Raw genomic sequence first — 26,597 nt, forward strand, 5'->3', positions numbered from 1 at the left:
TAGGGTTAGGGTTAGGGTTAGGGTTAGGGTTAGGGTTAGGGTTAGGGTTAGGGTCAGGGTCAGGGTTAGGGGTTAGGGTTAGGGTTAGGGTTAGGGTCAGTGTCAGGGTTGTCGTGGTTTGGGCCGTTAACACTCTCAGAAAGGATCCCTTGCTGAGAAGGGATATGTTATCTTATTAAGCGAGACACCACTAGACCGCAATCAACGGTTCCTATAAACTTGTTATGTTTTCTGGAAAATCTCTTGAACACGCCAATAAATTTAAAATACTGGACAAGAGTAGAAATAAAAAACACATTTATTTACATTATATCTATATTTTTATACACTATATTATATTTCCTTTTTGGTTGCAAAGCCTTAAAATATCATATGCTAGACATCATTAAAACATGTTTATATAGCAAGTAATCATTCACACTCTCTATGCCTCCATCTTAGAATATACTCATCCTTAGTGCAATGCACTTTCATTCAGAATATCAGGTTACAGAAATCCTGTAAAAAATGATTAGTTCTTTGGAGAAAGATTTGGTTAGAAGCATCCTAACTTAAATCATCATACTATTTCAGTACAGAAGACACACTATACCTTGCTGTGTCATCTGTAGTCCTCTAAGAATCTAAGCTCTATGAGAACATATGAAGTTATCCCAGAGTATCTGTTTTTTTCTGTCTTGAATCCTTTAAAGACTTCTATTCATAACTGATCATCATTAAGATCAGGGATTGTCTATGTACATGCTAGGCATATTCTTTCCAGTTTTAGACAGCAATGCTGAATATATAAATACTATGAGCTTAAAGCTGTTTAAAGTCTCTTTTGCTGTGCCAATCTGTGTATGCACTGTATCAGCATTTTGCATATCTCACAGAGTACAGAGAGTCTCCTTTCCCTTCAGGAACATCTCTGGTCTCTTGCTCTGAGGAGGTTCAGGTCCCTCTGTTAAGTAGAGGACCTTCTGACACTATCTCAGAGGTCTAGCTGTTAGCCCTGTGTTCAGGATGCTCTTTAGCATTGGTAAGCCAAATAATTCACAGTGGGTAGCCGTGTTAGTCTGTTTGCAGTAGTCAAAAAGGGCAATGCATTTACCTGGGCCGAATAAAGACCTTGCATTCATGGCCCATTACCAATGCTGATTTCTCCACACCCATCTCTCCCCTGGACATCACAGACTCACACCTAAACCAATCAAGCCTGCTATTCACATTTACATACTGTTCCTCTACTTAAAGACCGATGGATTCACATTCTTTCTGTATCTGAAGAAGTGAGCTGTGGCTCACGAAAGCTCATACCCTACCAGAAAATATTTTTGTTAGTCTTTAAGGTGCTACTGGACTCTTGCCCTTTTTGACTAAGCCAAATAGGTTTAGTTTGTAAGAATCCATAAATCGAATGGACTCTCAGTGTTCCAATATATGGGAAGATCACTGCACTGGTTCCCATTCAAAGAATAAGAATTCTAAGGGTCTCTATCCTCTTCTAGGAATAGAGCAGTCTCACAAGAAGATTGTAAGTAAGATATGTTGAACTATTCAGATCTTGATACTTCAAGATACCTCAGAGAACTGCTGTCCATGCAAGGATCAGAGAATGTTTTACATCTCAGGCCTCTGAGATGGAGAAATGTTACTTCAGACCGCTGCAGTCTCCAAGCAATAACAATTTGAAGCGCAGGCTGTACTGTGGCTGTATTTATACTGTTACTAGACTCATTGTGAAGAGAGATCCTTTATCTCCTCTTTCTTATCCATTAAGAGGGATACCTTTTATTCCCGTTGTCTACAGTGCAGAAATGGCTTACTAGCAGCTGCTCAGCCTTTAAGGTATAATAAGTACAGTTTCAGCTATCAATGTACTCTTAGTACATTAAGATATCTTAAGACCTTGAGAAGGACAAAAGTGTCTTGCTTTTGTGATTCTGATATTTGGCAGCTGAGTCAGAAAGGTGATTTTGGTCACGTCTTATTGATAGATAAGGAAAGGTGCTCTGCATTGCCCCTTCAAGGACAAGGACTAGAGCGACTTTATTAGGTTGCTCTTGATAGAGCTAACCTTGACAATATTCCATCAGCTTGTCAGTATTACACACAATTTCATTATACATTACACAATCTTCTGCAGTGGCCCAGTTTGCATGACGTATACTAGATCTATATGGAATTAATCCTGCACATGTTCACAGAATACCGTAGTTATGTCAGAGACCATGAGAGGGTTAGGGTTAGGGTTAGGGTTTGGGTTAGGGTTAGGGTTAGGGTTAGGGTCAGGGTCAGGGTCAGGGTCAGGGTTAGGGGTTAGGGTTAGGGTTAGGGTCAGTGTCAGGGTTGTCGTGGTTCGGGCCGTTAACACTCTTAGAAAGGATCCCTTGCTGAGAAGGGATATGTTATCTTATTAAGCGAGACACCACTAGACCGCAATCAACGGTTCCTAGAAACGTTATGTTTCCTGGAAAATCTCTTGAACACGCCAATAAATTTAAAATACTGGACAAGAGTAGAAATAAAAAACACATTTATTTACATTATATCTATATTTTTATACACTATATTATATTTCCTTTTTGGTTGCAAAGCCTTAAAATATCATATAAGGCTAGACATCATTAGTCTTAAACATGTTTATATAGCAAGTAATCATTCACACTCTCTATGCCTCCATCTTAGAATATACTCATCCTTAGTGCAATGCACTTTCATTCAGAATATCAGGTTACAGAAATCCTGTAAAAAATGATTAGTTCTTTGGAGAAAGATTTGGTTAGAAGCATCCTAACTTAAATCATCATACTATTTCAGTACAGAAGACACACTATACCTTGCTGTGTCATCTGTAGTCCTCTAAGAATCTAAGCTCTATGAGAACATATGAAGTTATCCCAGAGTATCTGTTTTTTTCTGTCTTGAATCCTTTAAAGACTTCTATTCATAACTGATCATCATTAAGATCAGGGATTGTCTATGTACATGCTAGGCATATTCTTTCCAGTTTTAGACAGCAATGCTGAATATATAAATACTATGAGCTTAAAGCTGTTTAAAGTCTCTTTTGCTGTGCCAATCTGTGTATGCACTGTACAATGTATCAGCATTTTGCATATCTCACAGAGTACAGAGAGTCTCCTTTCCCTTCAGGAACATCTCTGGTCTCTTGCTCTGAGGAGGTTCAGGTCCCTCTGTTAAGTAGAGGACCTTCTGACACTATCTCAGAGGTCTAGCTGTTAGCCCTGTGTTCAGGATGCTCTTTAGCATTGGTAAGCCAAATAATTCACAGTGGGTAGCCGTGTTAGTCTGTTTGCAGTAGTCAAAAAGGGCAATGCATTTACCTGGGCCGAATAAAGACCTTGCATTCATGGCCCATTACCAATGCTGATTTCTCCACACCCATCTCTCCCCTGGACATCACAGACTCACACCTAAACCAATCAAGCCTGCTATTCACATTTACATACTGTTCCTCTACTTAAAGACCGATGGATTCACATTCTAGCTGTATCTGAAGAAGTGAGCTGTGGCTCACGAAAGCTCATACCCTACCAGAAAATATTTTTGTTAGTCTTTAAGGTGCTACTGGACTCTTGCCCTTTTTGACTAAGCCAAATAGGTTTAGTTTGTAAGAATCCATAAATCGAATGGACTCTCAGTGTTCCAATATATGGGAAGATCACTGCACTGGTTCCCATTCAAAGAATAAGAATTCTAAGGGTCTCTATCCTCTTCTAGGAGTAGAGCAGTCTCACAAGAAGACTGTAAGTAAGATATGTTGAACTATTCAGATCTTGATACTTCAAGATACCTCAGAGAACTGCTGTCCACGCAAGGATCAGAGCCTCAATGTTTTACATCTCAGGCCTCTGAGATGGAGAAATGTTACTTCAGACCGCTGCAGTCTCCAAGCAATAACAATTTGAAGCGCAGGCTGTACTGTGGCTGTATTTATACTGTTCCTAGACTCATTAAGTGAAGAGAGATCCTTTATCTCCTCTTTCTTATCCATTAAGAGGGATACCTTTTATTCCCGTTGTCTACAGTGCAGAAATGGCTTACTAGCAGCTGCTAAGCCTTTAAGCTATAATAAGTATAGTTTCAGCTATCAATGTACTCTTAGTACATTAAGATATCTTAAGACCTTGAGAAGGACAAAAGTGTCTTGCTTTTCTGATTCTGATATTTGGCAGCTGAGTCAGAAAGGTGATTTTGGTCACGTCTTATTGATAGATAAGGAAAGGTGCTCTGCATTGCCCCTTCAAGGACAAGGACTAGAGCGACTTTATTAGGTTGCTCTTGATAGAGCTAACCTTGACAATATTCCATCAGCTTGTCAGTATTACACACAATTTCATTATACATTACACAATCTTCTGCAGTGGCCCAGTTTGCATGACGTATACTAGCTCTATATGGAATTAATCCTGCACATGTTCACAGAATACCCTAGTTATGTCAGAGACCATGAGAGGGTTAGGGTTAGGGTTAGGGTTAGGGTTAGGGTTAGGGTTAGGGTTAGGGTTAGGGTCAGGGTCAGGGTTAGGGGTTAGGGTTAGGGTTAGGGTTAGGGTCAGTGTCAGGGTTGTCGTGGTTTGGGCCGTTAACACTCTCAGAAAGGATCCCTTGCTGAGAAGGGATATGTTATCTTATTAAGCGAGACACCACTAGACCGCAATCAACGGTTCCTATAAACTTGTTATGTTTTCTGGAAAATCTCTTGAACACGCCAATAAATTTAAAATACTGGACAAGAGTAGAAATAAAAAACACATTTATTTACATTATATCTATATTTTTATACACTATATTATATTTCCTTTTTGGTTGCAAAGCCTTAAAATATCATATGCTAGACATCATTAAAACATGTTTATATAGCAAGTAATCATTCACACTCTCTATGCCTCCATCTTAGAATATACTCATCCTTAGTGCAATGCACTTTCATTCAGAATATCAGGTTACAGAAATCCTGTAAAAAATGATTAGTTCTTTGGAGAAAGATTTGGTTAGAAGCATCCTAACTTAAATCATCATACTATTTCAGTACAGAAGACACACTATACCTTGCTGTGTCATCTGTAGTCCTCTAAGAATCTAAGCTCTATGAGAACATATGAAGTTATCCCAGAGTATCTGTTTTTTTCTGTCTTGAATCCTTTAAAGACTTCTATTCATAACTGATCATCATTAAGATCAGGGATTGTCTATGTACATGCTAGGCATATTCTTTCCAGTTTTAGACAGCAATGCTGAATATATAAATACTATGAGCTTAAAGCTGTTTAAAGTCTCTTTTGCTGTGCCAATCTGTGTATGCACTGTATCAGCATTTTGCATATCTCACAGAGTACAGAGAGTCTCCTTTCCCTTCAGGAACATCTCTGGTCTCTTGCTCTGAGGAGGTTCAGGTCCCTCTGTTAAGTAGAGGACCTTCTGACACTATCTCAGAGGTCTAGCTGTTAGCCCTGTGTTCAGGATGCTCTTTAGCATTGGTAAGCCAAATAATTCACAGTGGGTAGCCGTGTTAGTCTGTTTGCAGTAGTCAAAAAGGGCAATGCATTTACCTGGGCCGAATAAAGACCTTGCATTCATGGCCCATTACCAATGCTGATTTCTCCACACCCATCTCTCCCCTGGACATCACAGACTCACACCTAAACCAATCAAGCCTGCTATTCACATTTACATACTGTTCCTCTACTTAAAGACCGATGGATTCACATTCTTTCTGTATCTGAAGAAGTGAGCTGTGGCTCACGAAAGCTCATACCCTACCAGAAAATATTTTTGTTAGTCTTTAAGGTGCTACTGGACTCTTGCCCTTTTTGACTAAGCCAAATAGGTTTAGTTTGTAAGAATCCATAAATCGAATGGACTCTCAGTGTTCCAATATATGGGAAGATCACTGCACTGGTTCCCATTCAAAGAATAAGAATTCTAAGGGTCTCTATCCTCTTCTAGGAATAGAGCAGTCTCACAAGAAGATTGTAAGTAAGATATGTTGAACTATTCAGATCTTGATACTTCAAGATACCTCAGAGAACTGCTGTCCATGCAAGGATCAGAGAATGTTTTACATCTCAGGCCTCTGAGATGGAGAAATGTTACTTCAGACCGCTGCAGTCTCCAAGCAATAACAATTTGAAGCGCAGGCTGTACTGTGGCTGTATTTATACTGTTACTAGACTCATTGTGAAGAGAGATCCTTTATCTCCTCTTTCTTATCCATTAAGAGGGATACCTTTTATTCCCGTTGTCTACAGTGCAGAAATGGCTTACTAGCAGCTGCTCAGCCTTTAAGGTATAATAAGTACAGTTTCAGCTATCAATGTACTCTTAGTACATTAAGATATCTTAAGACCTTGAGAAGGACAAAAGTGTCTTGCTTTTGTGATTCTGATATTTGGCAGCTGAGTCAGAAAGGTGATTTTGGTCACGTCTTATTGATAGATAAGGAAAGGTGCTCTGCATTGCCCCTTCAAGGACAAGGACTAGAGCGACTTTATTAGGTTGCTCTTGATAGAGCTAACCTTGACAATATTCCATCAGCTTGTCAGTATTACACACAATTTCATTATACATTACACAATCTTCTGCAGTGGCCCAGTTTGCATGACGTATACTAGATCTATATGGAATTAATCCTGCACATGTTCACAGAATACCGTAGTTATGTCAGAGACCATGAGAGGGTTAGGGTTAGGGTTAGGGTTTGGGTTAGGGTTAGGGTTAGGGTTAGGGTCAGGGTCAGGGTCAGGGTCAGGGTTAGGGGTTAGGGTTAGGGTTAGGGTCAGTGTCAGGGTTGTCGTGGTTCGGGCCGTTAACACTCTTAGAAAGGATCCCTTGCTGAGAAGGGATATGTTATCTTATTAAGCGAGACACCACTAGACCGCAATCAACGGTTCCTAGAAACGTTATGTTTCCTGGAAAATCTCTTGAACACGCCAATAAATTTAAAATACTGGACAAGAGTAGAAATAAAAAACACATTTATTTACATTATATCTATATTTTTATACACTATATTATATTTCCTTTTTGGTTGCAAAGCCTTAAAATATCATATAAGGCTAGACATCATTAGTCTTAAACATGTTTATATAGCAAGTAATCATTCACACTCTCTATGCCTCCATCTTAGAATATACTCATCCTTAGTGCAATGCACTTTCATTCAGAATATCAGGTTACAGAAATCCTGTAAAAAATGATTAGTTCTTTGGAGAAAGATTTGGTTAGAAGCATCCTAACTTAAATCATCATACTATTTCAGTACAGAAGACACACTATACCTTGCTGTGTCATCTGTAGTCCTCTAAGAATCTAAGCTCTATGAGAACATATGAAGTTATCCCAGAGTATCTGTTTTTTTCTGTCTTGAATCCTTTAAAGACTTCTATTCATAACTGATCATCATTAAGATCAGGGATTGTCTATGTACATGCTAGGCATATTCTTTCCAGTTTTAGACAGCAATGCTGAATATATAAATACTATGAGCTTAAAGCTGTTTAAAGTCTCTTTTGCTGTGCCAATCTGTGTATGCACTGTATCAGCATTTTGCATATCTCACAGAGTACAGAGAGTCTCCTTTCCCTTCAGGAACATCTCTGGTCTCTTGCTCTGAGGAGGTTCAGGTCCCTCTGTTAAGTAGAGGACCTTCTGACACTATCTCAGAGGTCTAGCTGTTAGCCCTGTGTTCAGGATGCTCTTTAGCATTGGTAAGCCAAATAATTCACAGTGGGTAGCCGTGTTAGTCTGTTTGCAGTAGTCAAAAAGGGCAATGCATTTACCTGGGCCGAATAAAGACCTTGCATTCATGGCCCATTACCAATGCTGATTTCTCCACACCCATCTCTCCCCTGGACATCACAGACTCACACCTAAACCAATCAAGCCTGCTATTCACATTTACATACTGTTCCTCTACTTAAAGACCGATGGATTCACATTCTTTCTGTATCTGAAGAAGTGAGCTGTGGCTCACGAAAGCTCATACCCTACCAGAAAATATTTTTGTTAGTCTTTAAGGTGCTACTGGACTCTTGCCCTTTTTGACTAAGCCAAATAGGTTTAGTTTGTAAGAATCCATAAATCGAATGGACTCTCAGTGTTCCAATATATGGGAAGATCACTGCACTGGTTCCCATTCAAAGAATAAGAATTCTAAGGGTCTCTATCCTCTTCTAGGAATAGAGCAGTCTCACAAGAAGATTGTAAGTAAGATATGTTGAACTATTCAGATCTTGATACTTCAAGATACCTCAGAGAACTGCTGTCCATGCAAGGATCAGAGAATGTTTTACATCTCAGGCCTCTGAGATGGAGAAATGTTACTTCAGACCGCTGCAGTCTCCAAGCAATAACAATTTGAAGCGCAGGCTGTACTGTGGCTGTATTTATACTGTTACTAGACTCATTGTGAAGAGAGATCCTTTATCTCCTCTTTCTTATCCATTAAGAGGGATACCTTTTATTCCCGTTGTCTACAGTGCAGAAATGGCTTACTAGCAGCTGCTCAGCCTTTAAGGTATAATAAGTACAGTTTCAGCTATCAATGTACTCTTAGTACATTAAGATATCTTAAGACCTTGAGAAGGACAAAAGTGTCTTGCTTTTGTGATTCTGATATTTGGCAGCTGAGTCAGAAAGGTGATTTTGGTCACGTCTTATTGATAGATAAGGAAAGGTGCTCTGCATTGCCCCTTCAAGGACAAGGACTAGAGCGACTTTATTAGGTTGCTCTTGATAGAGCTAACCTTGACAATATTCCATCAGCTTGTCAGTATTACACACAATTTCATTATACATTACACAATCTTCTGCAGTGGCCCAGTTTGCATGACGTATACTAGATCTATATGGAATTAATCCTGCACATGTTCACAGAATACCGTAGTTATGTCAGAGACCATGAGAGGGTTAGGGTTAGGGTTAGGGTTTGGGTTAGGGTTAGGGTTAGGGTTAGGGTCAGGGTCAGGGTCAGGGTCAGGGTTAGGGGTTAGGGTTAGGGTTAGGGTCAGTGTCAGGGTTGTCGTGGTTCGGGCCGTTAACACTCTTAGAAAGGATCCCTTGCTGAGAAGGGATATGTTATCTTATTAAGCGAGACACCACTAGACCGCAATCAACGGTTCCTAGAAACGTTATGTTTCCTGGAAAATCTCTTGAACACGCCAATAAATTTAAAATACTGGACAAGAGTAGAAATAAAAAACACATTTATTTACATTATATCTATATTTTTATACACTATATTATATTTCCTTTTTGGTTGCAAAGCCTTAAAATATCATATAAGGCTAGACATCATTAGTCTTAAACATGTTTATATAGCAAGTAATCATTCACACTCTCTATGCCTCCATCTTAGAATATACTCATCCTTAGTGCAATGCACTTTCATTCAGAATATCAGGTTACAGAAATCCTGTAAAAAATGATTAGTTCTTTGGAGAAAGATTTGGTTAGAAGCATCCTAACTTAAATCATCATACTATTTCAGTACAGAAGACACACTATACCTTGCTGTGTCATCTGTAGTCCTCTAAGAATCTAAGCTCTATGAGAACATATGAAGTTATCCCAGAGTATCTGTTTTTTTCTGTCTTGAATCCTTTAAAGACTTCTATTCTTAACTGATCATCATTAAGATCAGGCATTGTCTATGTACATGCTAGGCATATTCTTTCCAGTTTTAGACAGCAATGCTGAATATATAAATACTATGTGTTAGCTTAAAGCTGTTTAAAGTCTCTTTTGCTGTGCCAATCTGTGTATGCACTGTACAATGTATCAGCATTTTGCATATCTCACAGAGTACAGAGAGTCTCCTTTCCCTTCAGGAACATCTCTGGTCTCTTGCTCTGAGGAGGTTCAGAAGTCCCTCTGTTAAGTAGAGGACCTTCTGACACTATCTCAGAGGTCTAGCTGCTAGCCCTGTGTTCAGGATGCTCTTTAGCATTGGTAAGCCAAATAATTCACAGTGGGTAGCCGTGTTAGTCTGTTTGCAGTAGTCAAAAAGGGCAATGCATTTACCTGGGCTGAATAAAGACCTTGCATTCATAGCCCATTACCAATGCTGATTTCTCCACACCCATCTCTCCCCTGGACATCACAGACTCACACCTAAACCAATCAAGCCTGCTATTCACATTTACATACTGTTCCTCTACTTAAAGACCGATGGATTCACATTCTAGCTGTATCTGAAGAAGTGAGCTGTGGCTCACGAAAGCTCATACCCTACCAGAAAATATTTTTGTTAGTCTTTAAGGTGCTACTGGACTCTTGCCCTTTTTGACTAAGCCAAATAGGTTTAGTTTGTAAGAATCCATAAATCGAATGGACTCTCAGTGTTCCAATATATGGGAAGATCACTGCACTGGTTCCCATTCAAAGAATAAGAATTCTCTCTATCCTCTTCTAGGAATAGAGCAGTCTCACAAGAAGACTGTAAGTAAGATATGTTGAAATATTCAGATCTTGATACTTCAAGATACCTCAGAGAACTGCTGTCCACGCAAGGATCAGAGTCTCAATGTTTTACATCTCAGGCCTCTGAGATGGAGAAATGTTACTTCAGACCGCTGCAGTCTCCAAGCAATAACAATTTGAAGCGCAGGCTGTGCTGTGGCTGTATTTATACTGTTACTAGACTCATTAAGTGAAGAGAGATCCTTTATCTCCTCTTTCTTATCCATTAAGAGGGATACCTTTTATTCCCGTTGTCTACAGTGCAGAAATGGCTTACTAGCAGCTGCTCAGCCTTTAAGCAATAATAAGTACAGTTTCAGCTATCAATGTACTCTTAGTACATTAAGATATCTTAAGACCTTGAGAAGGACAAAAGTGTCTTGCTTTTGTGATTCTGATATTTGGCAGCTGAGTCAGAAAGGTGATTTTGGTCACGTCTTATTGATAGATAAGGAAAGGTGCTCTGCATTGCCCCTTCAAGGACAAGGACTAGAGCGACTTTATTAGGTTGCTCTTGATAGAGCTAACCTTGACAATATTCCATCAGCTTGTCAGTATTACACACAATTTCATTATACATTACACAATCTTCTGCAGTGGCCCAGTTTGCATGACGTATACTAGCTCTATATGGAATTAATCCTGCACATGTTCACAGAATACCCTAGTTATGTCAGAGACCATGAGAGGGTTAGGGTTAGGGTTAGGGTTAGGGTTAGGGTTAGGGTTAGGGTTAGGGTTAGGGTTAGGGTTAGGGTCAGGGTCAGGGTCAGGGTTAGGGGTTAGGGTTAGGGTTAGGGTCAGTGTCAGGGTTGTCGTGGTTCGGGCCGTTAACACTCTTAGAAAGGATCCCTTGCTGAGAAGGGATATGTTATCTTATTAAGCGAGACACCACTAGACCGCAATCAACGGTTCCTAGAAACGTTATGTTTCCTGGAAAATCTCTTGAACACGCCAATAAATTTAAAATACTGGACAAGAGTAGAAATAAAAAACACATTTATTTACATTATATCTATATTTTTATACACTATATTATATTTCCTTTTTGGTTGCAAAGCCTTAAAATATCATATAAGGCTAGACATCATTAGTCTTAAACATGTTTATATAGCAAGTAATCATTCACACTCTCTATGCCTCCATCTTAGAATATACTCATCCTTAGTGCAATGCACTTTCATTCAGAATATCAGGTTACAGAAATCCTGTAAAAAATGATTAGTTCTTTGGAGAAAGATTTGGTTAGAAGCATCCTAACTTAAATCATCATACTATTTCAGTACAGAAGACACACTATACCTTGCTGTGTCATCTGTAGTCCTCTAAGAATCTAAGCTCTATGAGAACATATGAAGTTATCCCAGAGTATCTGTTTTTTTCTGTCTTGAATCCTTTAAAGACTTCTATTCATAACTGATCATCATTAAGATCAGGGATTGTCTATGTACATGCTAGGCATATTCTTTCCAGTTTTAGACAGGAATGCTGAATATATAAATACTATGAGCTTAAAGCTGTTTAAAGTCTCTTTTGCTGTGCCAATCTGTGTATGCACTGTACAATGTATCAGCATTTTGCATATCTCACAGAGTACAGAGAGTCTCCTTTCCCTTCAGGAACATCTCTGGTCTCTTGCTCTGAGGAGGTTCAGGTCCCTCTGTTAAGTAGAGGACCTTCTGACACTATCTCAGAGGTCTAGCTGTTAGCCCTGTGTTCAGGATGCTCTTTAGCATTGGTAAGCCAAATAATTCACAGTGGGTAGCCGTGTTAGTCTGTTTGCAGTAGTCAAAAAGGGCAATGCATTTACCTGGGCCGAATAAAGACCTTGCATTCATGGCCCATTACCAATGCTGATTTCTCCACACCCATCTCTCCCCTGGACATCACAGACTCACACCTAAACCAATCAAGCCTGCTATTCACATTTACATACTGTTCCTCTACTTAAAGACCGATGGATTCACATTCTAGCTGTATCTGAAGAAGTGAGCTGTGGCTCACGAAAGCTCATACCCTACCAGAAAATATTTTTGTTAGTCTTTAAGGTGCTACTGGACTCTTGCCCTTTTTGACTAAGCCAAATAGGTTTAGTTTGTAAGAATCCATAAATCGAATGGACTCTCAGTGTTCCAATATATGGGAAGATCACTGCACTGGTTCCCATTCAAAGAATAAGAATTCTAAGGGTCTCTATCCTCTTCTAGGAATAGAGCAGTCTCACAAGAAGATTGTAAGTAAGATATGTTGAACTATTCAGATCTTGATACTTCAAGATACCTCAGAGAACTGCTGTCCATGCAAGGATCAGAGAATGTTTTACATCTCAGGCCTCTGAGATGGAGAAATGTTACTTCAGACCGCTGCAGTCTCCAAGCAATAACAATTTGAAGCGCAGGCTGTACTGTGGCTGTATTTATACTGTTACTAGACTCATTGTGAAGAGAGATCCTTTATCTCCTCTTTCTTATCCATTAAGAGGGATACCTTTTATTCCCGTTGTCTACAGTGCAGAAATGGCTTACTAGCAGCTGCTCAGCCTTTAAGCTATAATAAGTACAGTTTCAGCTATCAATGTACTCTTAGTACATTAAGATATCTTAAGACCTTGAGAAGGACAAAAGTGTCTTGCTTTTGTGATTCTGATATTTGGCAGCTGAGTCAGAAAGGTGATTTTGGTCACGTCTTATTGATAGATAAGGAAAGGTGCTCTGCATTGCCCCTTCAAGGACAAGGACTAGAGCGACTTTATTAGGTTGCTCTTGATAGAGCTAACCTTGACAATATTCCATCAGCTTGTCAGTATTACACACAATTTCATTATACATTACACAATCTTCTGCAGTGGCCCAGTTTGCATGACGTATACTAGCTCTATATGGAATTAATCCTGCACATGTTCACAGAATACCCTAGTTATGTCAGAGACCATGAGAGGGTTAGGGTTAGGGTTAGGGTTAGGGTTAGGGTTAGGGTTAGGGTTAGGGTTAGGGTTAGGGTCAGGGTCAGGGTCAGGGTTAGGGGTTAGGGTTAGGGTTAGGGTCAGTGTCAGGGTTGTCGTGGTTCGGGCCGTTAACACTCTTAGAAAGGATCCCTTGCTGAGAAGGGATATGTTATCTTATTAAGCGAGACACCACTAGACCGCAATCAACGGTTCCTAGAAACGTTATGTTTCCTGGAAAATCTCTTGAACACGCCAATAAATTTAAAATACTGGACAAGAGTAGAAATAAAAAACACATTTATTTACATTATATCTATATTTTTATACACTATATTATATTTCCTTTTTGGTTGCAAAGCCTTAAAATATCATATAAGGCTAGACATCATTAGTCTTAAACATGTTTATATAGCAAGTAATCATTCACACTCTCTATGCCTCCATCTTAGAATATACTCATCCTTAGTGCAATGCACTTTCATTCAGAATATCAGGTTACAGAAATCCTGTAAAAAATGATTAGTTCTTTGGAGAAAGATTTGGTTAGAAGCATCCTAACTTAAATCATCATACTATTTCAGTACAGAAGACACACTATACCTTGCTGTGTCATCTGTAGTCCTCTAAGAATCTAAGCTCTATGAGAACATATGAAGTTATCCCAGAGTATCTGTTTTTTTCTTTCTTGAAACCTTTAAAGACTTCTATTCTTAACTGATCATCATTAAGATCAGGCATTGTCTATGTACATGCTAGGCATATTCTTTCCAGTTTTAGACAGCAATGCTGAATATATAAATACTATGTGTTAGCTTAAAGCTGTTTAAAGTCTCTTTTGCTGTGCCAATCTGTGTATGCACTGTACAATGTATCAGCATTTTGCATATCTCACAGAGTACAGAGAGTCTCCTTTCCCTTCAGGAACATCTCTGGTCTCTTGCTCTGAGGAGGTTCAGAAGTCCCTCTGTTAAGTAGAGGACCTTCTGACACTATCTCAGAGGTCTAGCTGCTAGCCCTGTGTTCAGGATGCTCTTTAGCATTGGTAAGCCAAATAATTCACAGTGGGTAGCCGTGTTAGTCTGTTTGCAGTAGTCAAAAAGGGCAATGCATTTACCTGGGCTGAATAAAGACCTTGCATTCATGGCCCATTACCAATGCTGATTTCTCCACACCCATCTCTCCCCTGGACATCACAGACTCACACCTAAACCAATCAAGCCTGCTATTCACATTTACATACTGTTCCTCTACTTAAAGACCGATGGATTCACATTCTAGCTGTATCTGAAGAAGTGAGCTGTGGCTCACGAAAGCTCATACCCTACCAGAAAATATTTTTGTTAGTCTTTAAGGTGCTACTGGACTCTTGCCCTTTTTGACTAAGCCAAATAGGTTTAGTTTGTAAGAATCCATAAATCGAATGGACTCTCAGTGTTCCAATATATGGGAAGATCACTGCACTGGTTCCCATTCAAAGAATAAGAATTCTAAGGGTCTCTATCCTCTTCTAGGAATAGAGCAGTCTCACAAGAAGACTGTAAGTAAGATATGTTGAAATATTCAGATCTTGATACTTCAAGATACCTCAGAGAACTGCTGTCCACGCAAGGATCAGAGTCTCAATGTTTTACATCTCAGGCCTCTGAGATGGAGAAATGTTACTTCAGACCGCTGCAGTCTCCAAGCAATAACAATTTGAAGCGCAGGCTGTACTGTGGCTGTATTTATACTGTTACTAGACTCATTAAGTGAAGAGAGATCCTTTATCTCCTCTTTCTTATCCATTAAGAGGGATACCTTTTATTCCCGTTGTCTACAGTGCAGAAATGGCTTACTAGCAGCTGCTCAGCCTTTAAGCTATAATAAGTACAGTTTCAGCTATCAATGTACTCTTAGTACATTAAGATATCTTAAGACCTTGAGAAGGACAAAAGTGTCTTGCTTTTGTGATTCTGATATTTGGCAGCTGAGTCAGAAAGGTGATTTTGGTCACGTCTTATTGATAGATAAGGAAAGGTGCTCTGCATTGCCCCTTCAAGGACAAGGACTAGAGCGACTTTATTAGGTTGCTCTTGATAGAGCTAACCTTGACAATATTCCATCAGCTTGTCAGTATTACACACAATTTCATTATACATTACACAATCTTCTGCAGTGGCCCAGTTTGCATGACGTATACTAGCTCTATATGGAATTAATCCTGCACATGTTCACAGAATACCCTAGTTATGTCAGAGACCATGAGAGGGTTAGGGTTAGGGTTAGGGTTAGGGTTAGGGTTAGGGTTAGGGTTAGGGTTAGGGTTAGGGTTAGGGTCAGGGTCAGGGTTAGGGGTTAGGGTTAGGGTTAGGGTTAGGGTCAGTGTCAGGGTTGTCGTGGTTTGGGCCGTTAACACTCTCAGAAAGGATCCCTTGCTGAGAAGGGATATGTTATCTTATTAAGCGAGACACCACTAGACCGCAATCAACGGTTCCTATAAACTTGTTATGTTTTCTGGAAAATCTCTTGAACACGCCAATAAATTTAAAATACTGGACAAGAGTAGAAATAAAAAACACATTTATTTACATTATATCTATATTTTTATACACTATATTATATTTCCTTTTTGGTTGCAAAGCCTTAAAATATCATATGCTAGACATCATTAAAACATGTTTATATAGCAAGTAATCATTCACACTCTCTATGCCTCCATCTTAGAATATACTCATCCTTAGTGCAATGCACTTTCATTCAGAATATCAGGTTACAGAAATCCTGTAAAAAATGATTAGTTCTTTGGAGAAAGATTTGGTTAGAAGCATCCTAACTTAAATCATCATACTATTTCAGTACAGAAGACACACTATACCTTGCTGTGTCATCTGTAGTCCTCTAAGAATCTAAGCTCTATGAGAACATATGAAGTTATCCCAGAGTATCTGTTTTTTTCTGTCTTGACTTCTATTCATAACTGATCATCATTAAGATCAGGGATTGTCTATGTACATGCTAGGCATATTCTTTCCAGTTTTAGACAGCAATGCTGAATATATAAATACTATGAGCTTAAAGCTGTTTAAAGTCTCTTTTGCTGTGCCAATCTGTGTATGCACTGTATCAGCATTTTGCATATCTCACAGAGTACAGAGAGTCTCCTTTCCCTTCAGGAACATCTCTGGTCTCTTGCTCTGAGGAGGTTCAGGTCCCTCTGTTAAGTAGAGGACCTTCTGACACTATCTCAGAGGTCTAGCTGTTAGCCCTGTGTTCAGGATGCTCTTTAGCATTGGTAAGCCAAATAATTCACAGTGGGTAGCCGTGTTAGTCTGTTTGCAGTAGTCAAAAAGGGCAATGCATTTACCTGGGCCGAATAAAGACCTTGCATTCATGGCCCATTACCAATGCTGATTTCTCCACACCCATCTCTCCCCTGGACATCACAGACTCACACCTAAACCAATCAAGCCTGCTATTCACATTTACATACTGTTCCTCTACTTAAAGACCGATGGATTCACATTCTAGCTGTATCTGAAGAAGTGAGCTGTGGCTCACGAAAGCTCATACCCTACCAGAAAATATTTTTGTTAGTCTTTAAGGTGCTACTGGACTCTTGCCCTTTTTGACTAAGCCAAATAGGTTTAGTTTGTAAGAATCCATAAATCGAATGGACTCTCAGTGTTCCAATATATGGGAAGATCACTGCACTGGTTCCCATTCAAAGAATAAGAATTCTAAGGGTCTCTATCCTCTTCTAGGAATAGAGCAGTCTCACAAGAAGATTGTAAGTAAGATATGTTGAACTATTCAGATCTTGATACTTCAAGATACCTCAGAGAACTGCTGTCCATGCAAGGATCAGAGAATGTTTTACATCTCAGGCCTCTGAGATGGAGAAATGTTACTTCAGACCGCTGCAGTCTCCAAGCAATAACAATTTGAAGCGCAGGCTGTACTGTGGCTGTATTTATACTGTTACTAGACTCATTGTGAAGAGAGATCCTTTATCTCCTCTTTCTTATCCATTAAGAGGGATACCTTTTATTCCCGTTGTCTACAGTGCAGAAATGGCTTACTAGCAGCTGCTCAGCCTTTAAGTTATAATAAGTACAGTTTCAGCTATCAATGTACTCTTAGTACATTAAGATATCTTAAGACCTTGAGAAGGACAAAAGTGTCTTGCTTTTGTGATTCTGATATTTGGCAGCTGAGTCAGAAAGGTGATTTTGGTCACTTATTGATAGATAAGGAAAGGTGCTCTGCATTGCCCCTTCAAGGACAAGGACTAGAGCGACTTTATTAGGTTGCTCTTGATAGAGCTAACCTTGACAATATTCCATCAGCTTGTCAGTATTACACACAATTTCATTATACATTACACAATCTTCTGCAGTGGCCCAGTTTGCATGACGTATACTAGATCTATATGGAATTAATCCTGCACATGTTCACAGAATACCGTAGTTATGTCAGAGACCATGAGAGGGTTAGGGTTAGGGTTAGGGTTTGGGTTAGGGTTAGGGTTAGGGTCAGGGTCAGGGTCAGGGTCAGGGTTAGGGATTAGGGTTAGGGTTAGGGTCAGTGTCAGGGTTGTCGTGGTTCGGGCCGTTAACACTCTTAGAAAGGATCCCTTGCTGAGAAGGGATATGTTATCTTATTAAGCGAGACACCACTAGACCGCAATCAACGGTTCCTAGAAACGTTATGTTTCCTGGAAAATCTCTTGAACACGCCAATAAATTTAAAATACTGGACAAGAGTAGAAATAAAAAACACATTTATTTACATTATATCTATATTTTTATACACTATATTATATTTCCTTTTTGGTTGCAAAGCCTTAAAATATCATATAAGGCTAGACATCATTAGTCTTAAACATGTTTATATAGCAAGTAATAATTCACACTCTCTATGCCTCCATCTTAGAATATACTCATCCTTAGTGCAATGCACTTTCATTCAGAATATCAGGTTACAGAAATCCTGTAAAAAATGATTAGTTCTTTGGAGAAAGATTTGGTTAGAAGCATCCTAACTTAAATCATCATACTATTTCAGTACAGAAGACACACTATACCTTGCTGTGTCATCTGTAGTCCTCTAAGAATCTAAGCTCTATGAGAACATATGAAGTTATCCCAGTATCTGTTTTTTTCTGTCTTGAATCCTTTAAAGACTTCTATTCTTAACTGATCATCATTAAGATCAGGCATTGTCTATGTACATGCTAGGCATATTCTTTCCAGTTTTAGACAGCAATGCTGAATATATAAATACTATGTGTTAGCTTAAAGCTGTTTAAAGTCTCTTTTGCTGTGCCAATCTGTGTATGCACTGTACAATATCAGCATTTTGCATATCTCACAGAGTACAGAGAGTCTCCTTTCCCTTCAGGAACATCTCTGGTCTCTTGCTCTGAGGAGGTTCAGAAGTCCCTCTGTTAAGTAGAGGACCTTCTGACACTATCTCAGAGGTCTAGCTGCTAGCCCTGTGTTCAGGATGCTCTTTAGCATTGGTAAGCCAAATAATTCACAGTGGGTAGCCGTGTTAGTCTGTTTGCAGTAGTCAAAAAGGGCAATGCATTTACCTGGGCTGAATAAAGACCTTGCATTCATGGCCCATTACCAATGCTGATTTCTCCACACCCATCTCTCCCCTGGACATCACAGACTCACACCTAAACCAATCAAGCCTGCTATTCACATTTACATACTGTTCCTCTACTTAAAGACCGATGGATTCACATTCTAGCTGTATCTGAAGAAGTGAGCTGTGGCTCACGAAAGCTCATACCCTACCAGAAAATATTTTTGTTAGTCTTTAAGGTGCTACTGGACTCTTGCCCTTTTTGACTAAGCCAAATAGGTTTAGTTTGTAAGAATCCATAAATCGAATGGACTCTCAGTGTTCCAATATATGGGAAGATCACTGCACTGGTTCCCATTCAAAGAATAAGAATTCTCTCTATCCTCTTCTAGGAATAGAGCAGTCTCACAAGAAGACTGTAAGTAAGATATGTTGAAATATTCAGATCTTGATACTTCAAGATACCTCAGAGAACTGCTGTCCACGCAAGGATCAGAGTCTCAATGTTTTACATCTCAGGCCTCTGAGATGGAGAAATGTTACTTCAGACCGCTGCAGTCTCCAAGCAATAACAATTTGAAGCGCAGGCTGTGCTGTGGCTGTATTTATACTGTTACTAGACTCATTGTGAAGAGAGATCCTTTATCTCCTCTTTCTTATCCATTAAGAGGGATACCTTTTATTCCCGTTGTCTACAGTGCAGAAATGGCTTACTAGCAGCTGCTCAGCCTTTAAGCAATAATAAGTACAGTTTCAGCTATCAATGTACTCTTAGTACATTAAGATATCTTAAGACCTTGAGAAGGACAAAAGTGTCTTGCTTTTGTGATTCTGATATTTGGCAGCTGAGTCAGAAAGGTGATTTTGGTCACGTCTTATTGATAGATAAGGAAAGGTGCTCTGCATTGCCCCTTCAAGGACAAGGACTAGAGCGACTTTATTAGGTTGCTCTTGATAGAGCTAACCTTGACAATATTCCATCAGCTTGTCAGTATTACACACAATTTCATTATACATTACACAATCTTCTGCAGTGGCCCAGTTTGCATGACGTATACTAGATCTATATGGAATTAATCCTGCACATGTTCACAGAATACCGTAGTTATGTCAGAGACCATGAGAGGGTTAGGGTTAGGGTTAGGGTTTGGGTTAGGGTTAGGGTTAGGGTTAGGGTCAGGGTCAGGGTCAGGGTCAGGGTTAGGGGTTAGGGTTAGGGTTAGGGTCAGTGTCAGGGTTGTCGTGGTTCGGGCCGTTAACACTCTTAGAAAGGATCCCTTGCTGAGAAGGGATATGTTATCTTATTAAGCGAGACACCACTAGACCGCAATCAACGGTTCCTAGAAACGTTATGTTTCCTGGAAAATCTCTTGAACACGCCAATAAATTTAAAATACTGGACAAGAGTAGAAATAAAAAACACATTTATTTACATTATATCTATATTTTTATACACTATATTATATTTCCTTTTTGGTTGCAAAGCCTTAAAATATCATATAAGGCTAGACATCATTAGTCTTAAACATGTTTATATAGCAAGTAATCATTCACACTCTCTATGCCTCCATCTTAGAATATACTCATCCTTAGTGCAATGCACTTTCATTCAGAATATCAGGTTACAGAAATCCTGTAAAAAATGATTAGTTCTTTGGAGAAAGATTTGGTTAGAAGCATCCTAACTTAAATCATCATACTATTTCAGTACAGAAGACACACTATACCTTGCTGTGTCATCTGTAGTCCTCTAAGAATCTAAGCTCTATGAGAACATATGAAGTTATCCCAGAGTATCTGTTTTTTTCTGTCTTGAATCCTTTAAAGACTTCTATTCTTAACTGATCATCATTAAGATCAGGCATTGTCTATGTACATGCTAGGCATATTCTTTCCAGTTTTAGACAGCAATGCTGAATATATAAATACTATGTGTTAGCTTAAAGCTGTTTAAAGTCTCTTTTGCTGTGCCAATCTGTGTATGCACTGTACAATGTATCAGCATTTTGCATATCTCACAGAGTACAGAGAGTCTCCTTTCCCTTCAGGAACATCTCTGGTCTCTTGCTCTGAGGAGGTTCAGAAGTCCCTCTGTTAAGTAGAGGACCTTCTGACACTATCTCAGAGGTCTAGCTGCTAGCCCTGTGTTCAGGATGCTCTTTAGCATTGGTAAGCCAAATAATTCACAGTGGGTAGCCGTGTTAGTCTGTTTGCAGTAGTCAAAAAGGGCAATGCATTTACCTGGGCTGAATAAAGACCTTGCATTCATAGCCCATTACCAATGCTGATTTCTCCACACCCATCTCTCCCCTGGACATCACAGACTCACACCTAAACCAATCAAGCCTGCTATTCACATTTACATACTGTTCCTCTACTTAAAGACCGATGGATTCACATTCTAGCTGTATCTGAAGAAGTGAGCTGTGGCTCACGAAAGCTCATACCCTACCAGAAAATATTTTTGTTAGTCTTTAAGGTGCTACTGGACTCTTGCCCTTTTTGACTAAGCCAAATAGGTTTAGTTTGTAAGAATCCATAAATCGAATGGACTCTCAGTGTTCCAATATATGGGAAGATCACTGCACTGGTTCCCATTCAAAGAATAAGAATTCTCTCTATCCTCTTCTAGGAATAGAGCAGTCTCACAAGAAGACTGTAAGTAAGATATGTTGAAATATTCAGATCTTGATACTTCAAGATACCTCAGAGAACTGCTGTCCACGCAAGGATCAGAGTCTCAATGTTTTACATCTCAGGCCTCTGAGATGGAGAAATGTTACTTCAGACCGCTGCAGTCTCCAAGCAATAACAATTTGAAGCGCAGGCTGTGCTGTGGCTGTATTTATACTGTTACTAGACTCATTAAGTGAAGAGAGATCCTTTATCTCCTCTTTCTTATCCATTAAGAGGGATACCTTTTATTCCCGTTGTCTACAGTGCAGAAATGGCTTACTAGCAGCTGCTCAGCCTTTAAGCAATAATAAGTACAGTTTCAGCTATCAATGTACTCTTAGTACATTAAGATATCTTAAGACCTTGAGAAGGACAAAAGTGTCTTGCTTTTGTGATTCTGATATTTGGCAGCTGAGTCAGAAAGGTGATTTTGGTCACGTCTTATTGATAGATAAGGAAAGGTGCTCTGCATTGCCCCTTCAAGGACAAGGACTAGAGCGACTTTATTAGGTTGCTCTTGATAGAGCTAACCTTGACAATATTCCATCAGCTTGTCAGTATTACACACAATTTCATTGTACATTACACAATCTTCTGCAGTGGCCCAGTTTGCATGACGTATACTAGCACTATATGGAATTAATCCTGCACATGTTCACAGAATACCCTAGTTATGTCAGAGACCATGAGAGGGTTAGGGTTAGGGTTAGGGTTAGGGTTAGGGTCAGGGTCAGGGTTAGGGGTTAGGGTTAGGGTTAGGGTTAGGGTCAGTGTCAGGGTTGTCGTGGTTCGGGCCGTTAACACTCTTAGAAAGGATCCCTTGCTGAGAAGGGATATGTTATCTTATTAAGCGAGAAACCACTAGACCGCAATCAACGGTTCCTAGAAACTTGTTATGTTTCCTGGAAAATCTCTTGAACACGCCAATAAATTTAAAATACTGGACAAGAGTAGAAATAAAAAACACATTTATTTACATTATATCTATATTTTTATATTATATTTCCTTTTTGGTTGCAAAGCCTTAAAATATCATATAAGGCTAGACATCATTAGTCTTAAACGTGTTTATATAGCAAGTAATCATTCACTCTATGCCTCCATCTTAGTCAGAATATACTCATCCTTAGTGCAGTGCACTTTCATTCAGAATATCAGGTTACAGAAATCCTGTAAAAAATGATTAGTTCTTTGGAGAAAGATTTGGTTAGAAGCATCCTAACTTAAATCATCATACTATTTCAGTACAGAAGACACACTATACCTTGCTGTGTCATCTGTAGTCCTCTAAGAATCTAAGCTCTATATGAAGTTATCCCAGAGTATCTGTTTTTTTCTGTCTTGAATCGAAAGACTTCTATTCTTAACTGATCATCATTAAGATCAGGCATTGTCTATGTACATGCTAGGCATATTCTTTCCAGTTTTAGACAACAATGCTGAATATATAAATACTATGTGTTAGCTTAAAGCTGTTTAAAGTCTCTTTGGCTGTGCCAATCTGTGTATGCCCTGTACAATGTATCAGCATTTTGCATATCTCACAGAGTACAGAGAGTCTCCCTTCAGGAACATCTCTGGTCTCTTGCTCTGAGGAGGTTCAGAAGTCCCTCTGTTAAGTAGAGGACCTTCTGACACTATCTCAGAGGTCTAGCTGTTAGCCCTGTGTTCAGAATGCTCTTTAGCATTGGTAAGCCAAATAATTCACAGTGGGTAGCCGTGTTAGTCTGTTTGCAGTAGTCAAAAAGGGCAATGCATTTACCTGGGCCGAATAAAGACCTTGCATTCATGGCCCATTACCAATGCTGATTTCTCCACACCCATCTCTCCCCTGGACATCACAGACTCACACCTAAACCAATCAAGCCTGCTATTCACTTACATACTGTTCCTCTACTTAAAGACCGATGGATTCACATTCTAGCTGTATCTGAAGAAGTGAGCTGTGGCTCACGAAAGCTCATACCCTACCAGAAAATATTTTTGTTAGTCTTTAAGGTGCTACTGGACTCTTGCCCTTTTTGACTAAGCCAAATAGGTTTAGTTTGTAAGAATCCATAAATCGAATGGACTCTCAGTGTTCCAATATATGGGAAGATCACTGCACTGGTTCCCATTCAAAGAATAAGAATTCTAAGGGTCTCTATCCTCTTCTAGGAATAGAGCAGTCTCACAAGAAGACTGTAAGTAAGATATGTTGAACTATTCAGATCTTGATACTTCAAGATACCTCAGAGAACTGCTGTCCATGCAAGGATCAGAGCCTCAATGTTTTACATCTCAGGCCTCTGAGATGGAGAAATGTTACTTCAGACCGCTGCAGTCTCCAAGCAATAACAATTTGAAGCGCAGGCTGTACTGTGGCTGTATTTATACTGTTACTAGACTCATTGTGAAGAGCGATCCTTTATCTCCTCTTTCTTATCCATTAAGAGGGATACCTTTTATTCCCGTTGTCTACAGTGCAGAAATGGCTTACTAGCAGCTGCTCAGCCTTTAAGCTATAATAAGTACAGTTTCAGCTATCAATGTACTCTTAGTACATTAAGATATCTTAAGACCTTGAGAAGGACAAAAGTGTCTTGCTTTTGTGATTCTGATATTTGGCAGCTGAGTCAGAAAGGTGATTTTGGTCACGTCTTATTGATAGATAAGGAAAGGTGCTCTGCATTGCCCCTTCAAGGACAAGGACTAGAGCGACTTTATTACATAGCTCTTGATAGAGCTAACCTTGACAATATTCCATCAGCTTGTCAGTATTACACACAATTTCATTATACATTACACAATCTTCTGCAGTGGCCCAGTTTGCATGACGTATACTAGCTCTATATGGAATTAATCCTGCACATGTTCACAGAATACCCTAGTATGTCAGAGAGCATGAGAGGGTTAGGGTTAGGGTTAGTGTTAGGGTTAGTGTTAGGGTTAGTGTTAGGGTTAGGGTTAGGGTTAGGGTTAGGGTTAGGGTTAGGGTCAGTGTCAGGGTTGTCGTGGTTCGGGCCGTTAACACTCTTAGAAAGGATCCCTTGCTGAGAAGGGATATGTTATCTTATTAAGCGAGACACCACTAGACCGCAATCAACGGTTCCTAGAAACTTGTTATGTTTCCTGGAAAATCTCTTGAACATGCCAATAAATTTAAAATACTGGACAAGAGTAGAAATAAAAAACACATTTATTTACATTATATCTATATTTTTAAACACTATATTAAATTTCCTTTTTGGTTGCAAAGCCTTAAAATATCATATAAGGCTAGACATCATTAGTCTTAAACATGTTTATATAGCAAGTAATCATTCACACTCTCTATGCCTCCATCTTAGAATATACTCATCCTTAGTGCAAAGCACTTTCATTCAGAATATCAGGTTACAGAAATCCTGTAAAAAATGATTAGTTCTTTGGAGAAAGATTTGGTTAGAAGCATCCTAACTTAAATCATACTATTTCAGTACAGAAGACACACTATACCTTGCTGTGTCATCCGTAGTCCTCTAAGAATCTAAGCTCTATGAGAACATATGAAGTTATCCCAGAGTATCTGTTTTTTTCTGTCTTGAATCCTTTGAAACTTCTATTCTTAACTGATCATCATTAAGATCAGGCATTGTCTATGTACATGCTAGGCATATTCTTTCCAGTTTTAGACAGCAATGCTGAATATATAAATACTATGTGTTAGCTTAAAGCTGTTTAAAGTCTCTTTGGCTGTGCCAATCTGTGTATGCACTGTACAATGTATCAGCATTTTGCATATCTCACAGAGTACAGAGAGTCTCCTTTCCCTTCAGGAACATCTCTGGTCTCTTGCTCTGAGGAGGTTCAGAAGTCCCTCTGTTAAGTAGAGGACCTTCTGACACTATCTCAGAGGTCTAGCTGCTAGCCCTGTGTTCAGGATGCTCTTTAGCATTGGTAAGCCAAATAATTCACAGTGGGTAGCCGTGTTAGTCTGTTTGCAGTAGTCAAAAAGGGCAATGCATTGACCTGGGCTGAATAAAGACCTTGCATTCATGGCCCATTACCAATGCTGATTTCTCCACACCCATCTCTCCCCTGGACATCACAGACTCACACCTAAACCAATCAAGCCTGCTATTCACTTACATACTATTCCTCTACTTAAAGACCGATGGATTCACATTCTAGCTGTATCTGAAGAAGTGAGCTGTGGCTCCCTAACAGAAAATATTTTTGTTAGTCTTTAAGGTGCTACTGGACTCTTGCCCTTTTTGACTAAGCCAAATAGGTTTAGTTTGTAAGAATCCATAAATCGAATGGACTCTCAGTGTTCCAATATATGGGAAGATCACTGCACTGGTTCCCATTCAAAGAATAAGAATTCTAAGGGTCTCTATCCTCTTCTAGGAATAGAGCAGTCTCACAAGAAGACTGTAAGTAAGATATGTTGAACTATTCAGATCTTGATACTTCAAGATACCTCAGAGAACTGCTGTCCACGCAAGGATCAGAGTCTCAATGTTTTACATCTCAGGCCTCTGAGATGGAGAAATGTTACTTCAGACCGCTGCAGTCTCCAAGCAATAACAATTTGAAGCGCAGGCTGTACTGTGGCTGTATTTATACTGTTACTAGACTCATTAAGTGAAGAGAGATCCTTTGTCTCCTCTTTCTTATCCATTAAGAGGGATACCTTTTATTCCCGTTGTCTACAGTGCAGAAATGGCTTACTAGCAGCTGCTCAGCCTTTAAGCTATAATAAGTACAGTTTCAGCTATCAATGTACTCTTAGTACATTAAGATATCTTAAGACCTTGAGAAGGACAAAAGTGTCTTGCTTTTGTGATTCTGATATTTGGCAGCTGAGTCAGAAAGGTGATTTTGGTCACGTCTTATAGATAGATAAGGTGCTCTGCATTGCCCCTTCAAGGACAAGGACTAGAGCGACTTTATTAGATAGCTCTTGATAGAGCTA

The sequence above is a fragment of the Euleptes europaea genome, chromosome 9, assembly GCF_029931775.1.
Source record: "Euleptes europaea isolate rEulEur1 chromosome 9, rEulEur1.hap1, whole genome shotgun sequence".
NCBI classification, from domain to species: domain Eukaryota; kingdom Metazoa; phylum Chordata; class Lepidosauria; order Squamata; family Sphaerodactylidae; genus Euleptes; species Euleptes europaea.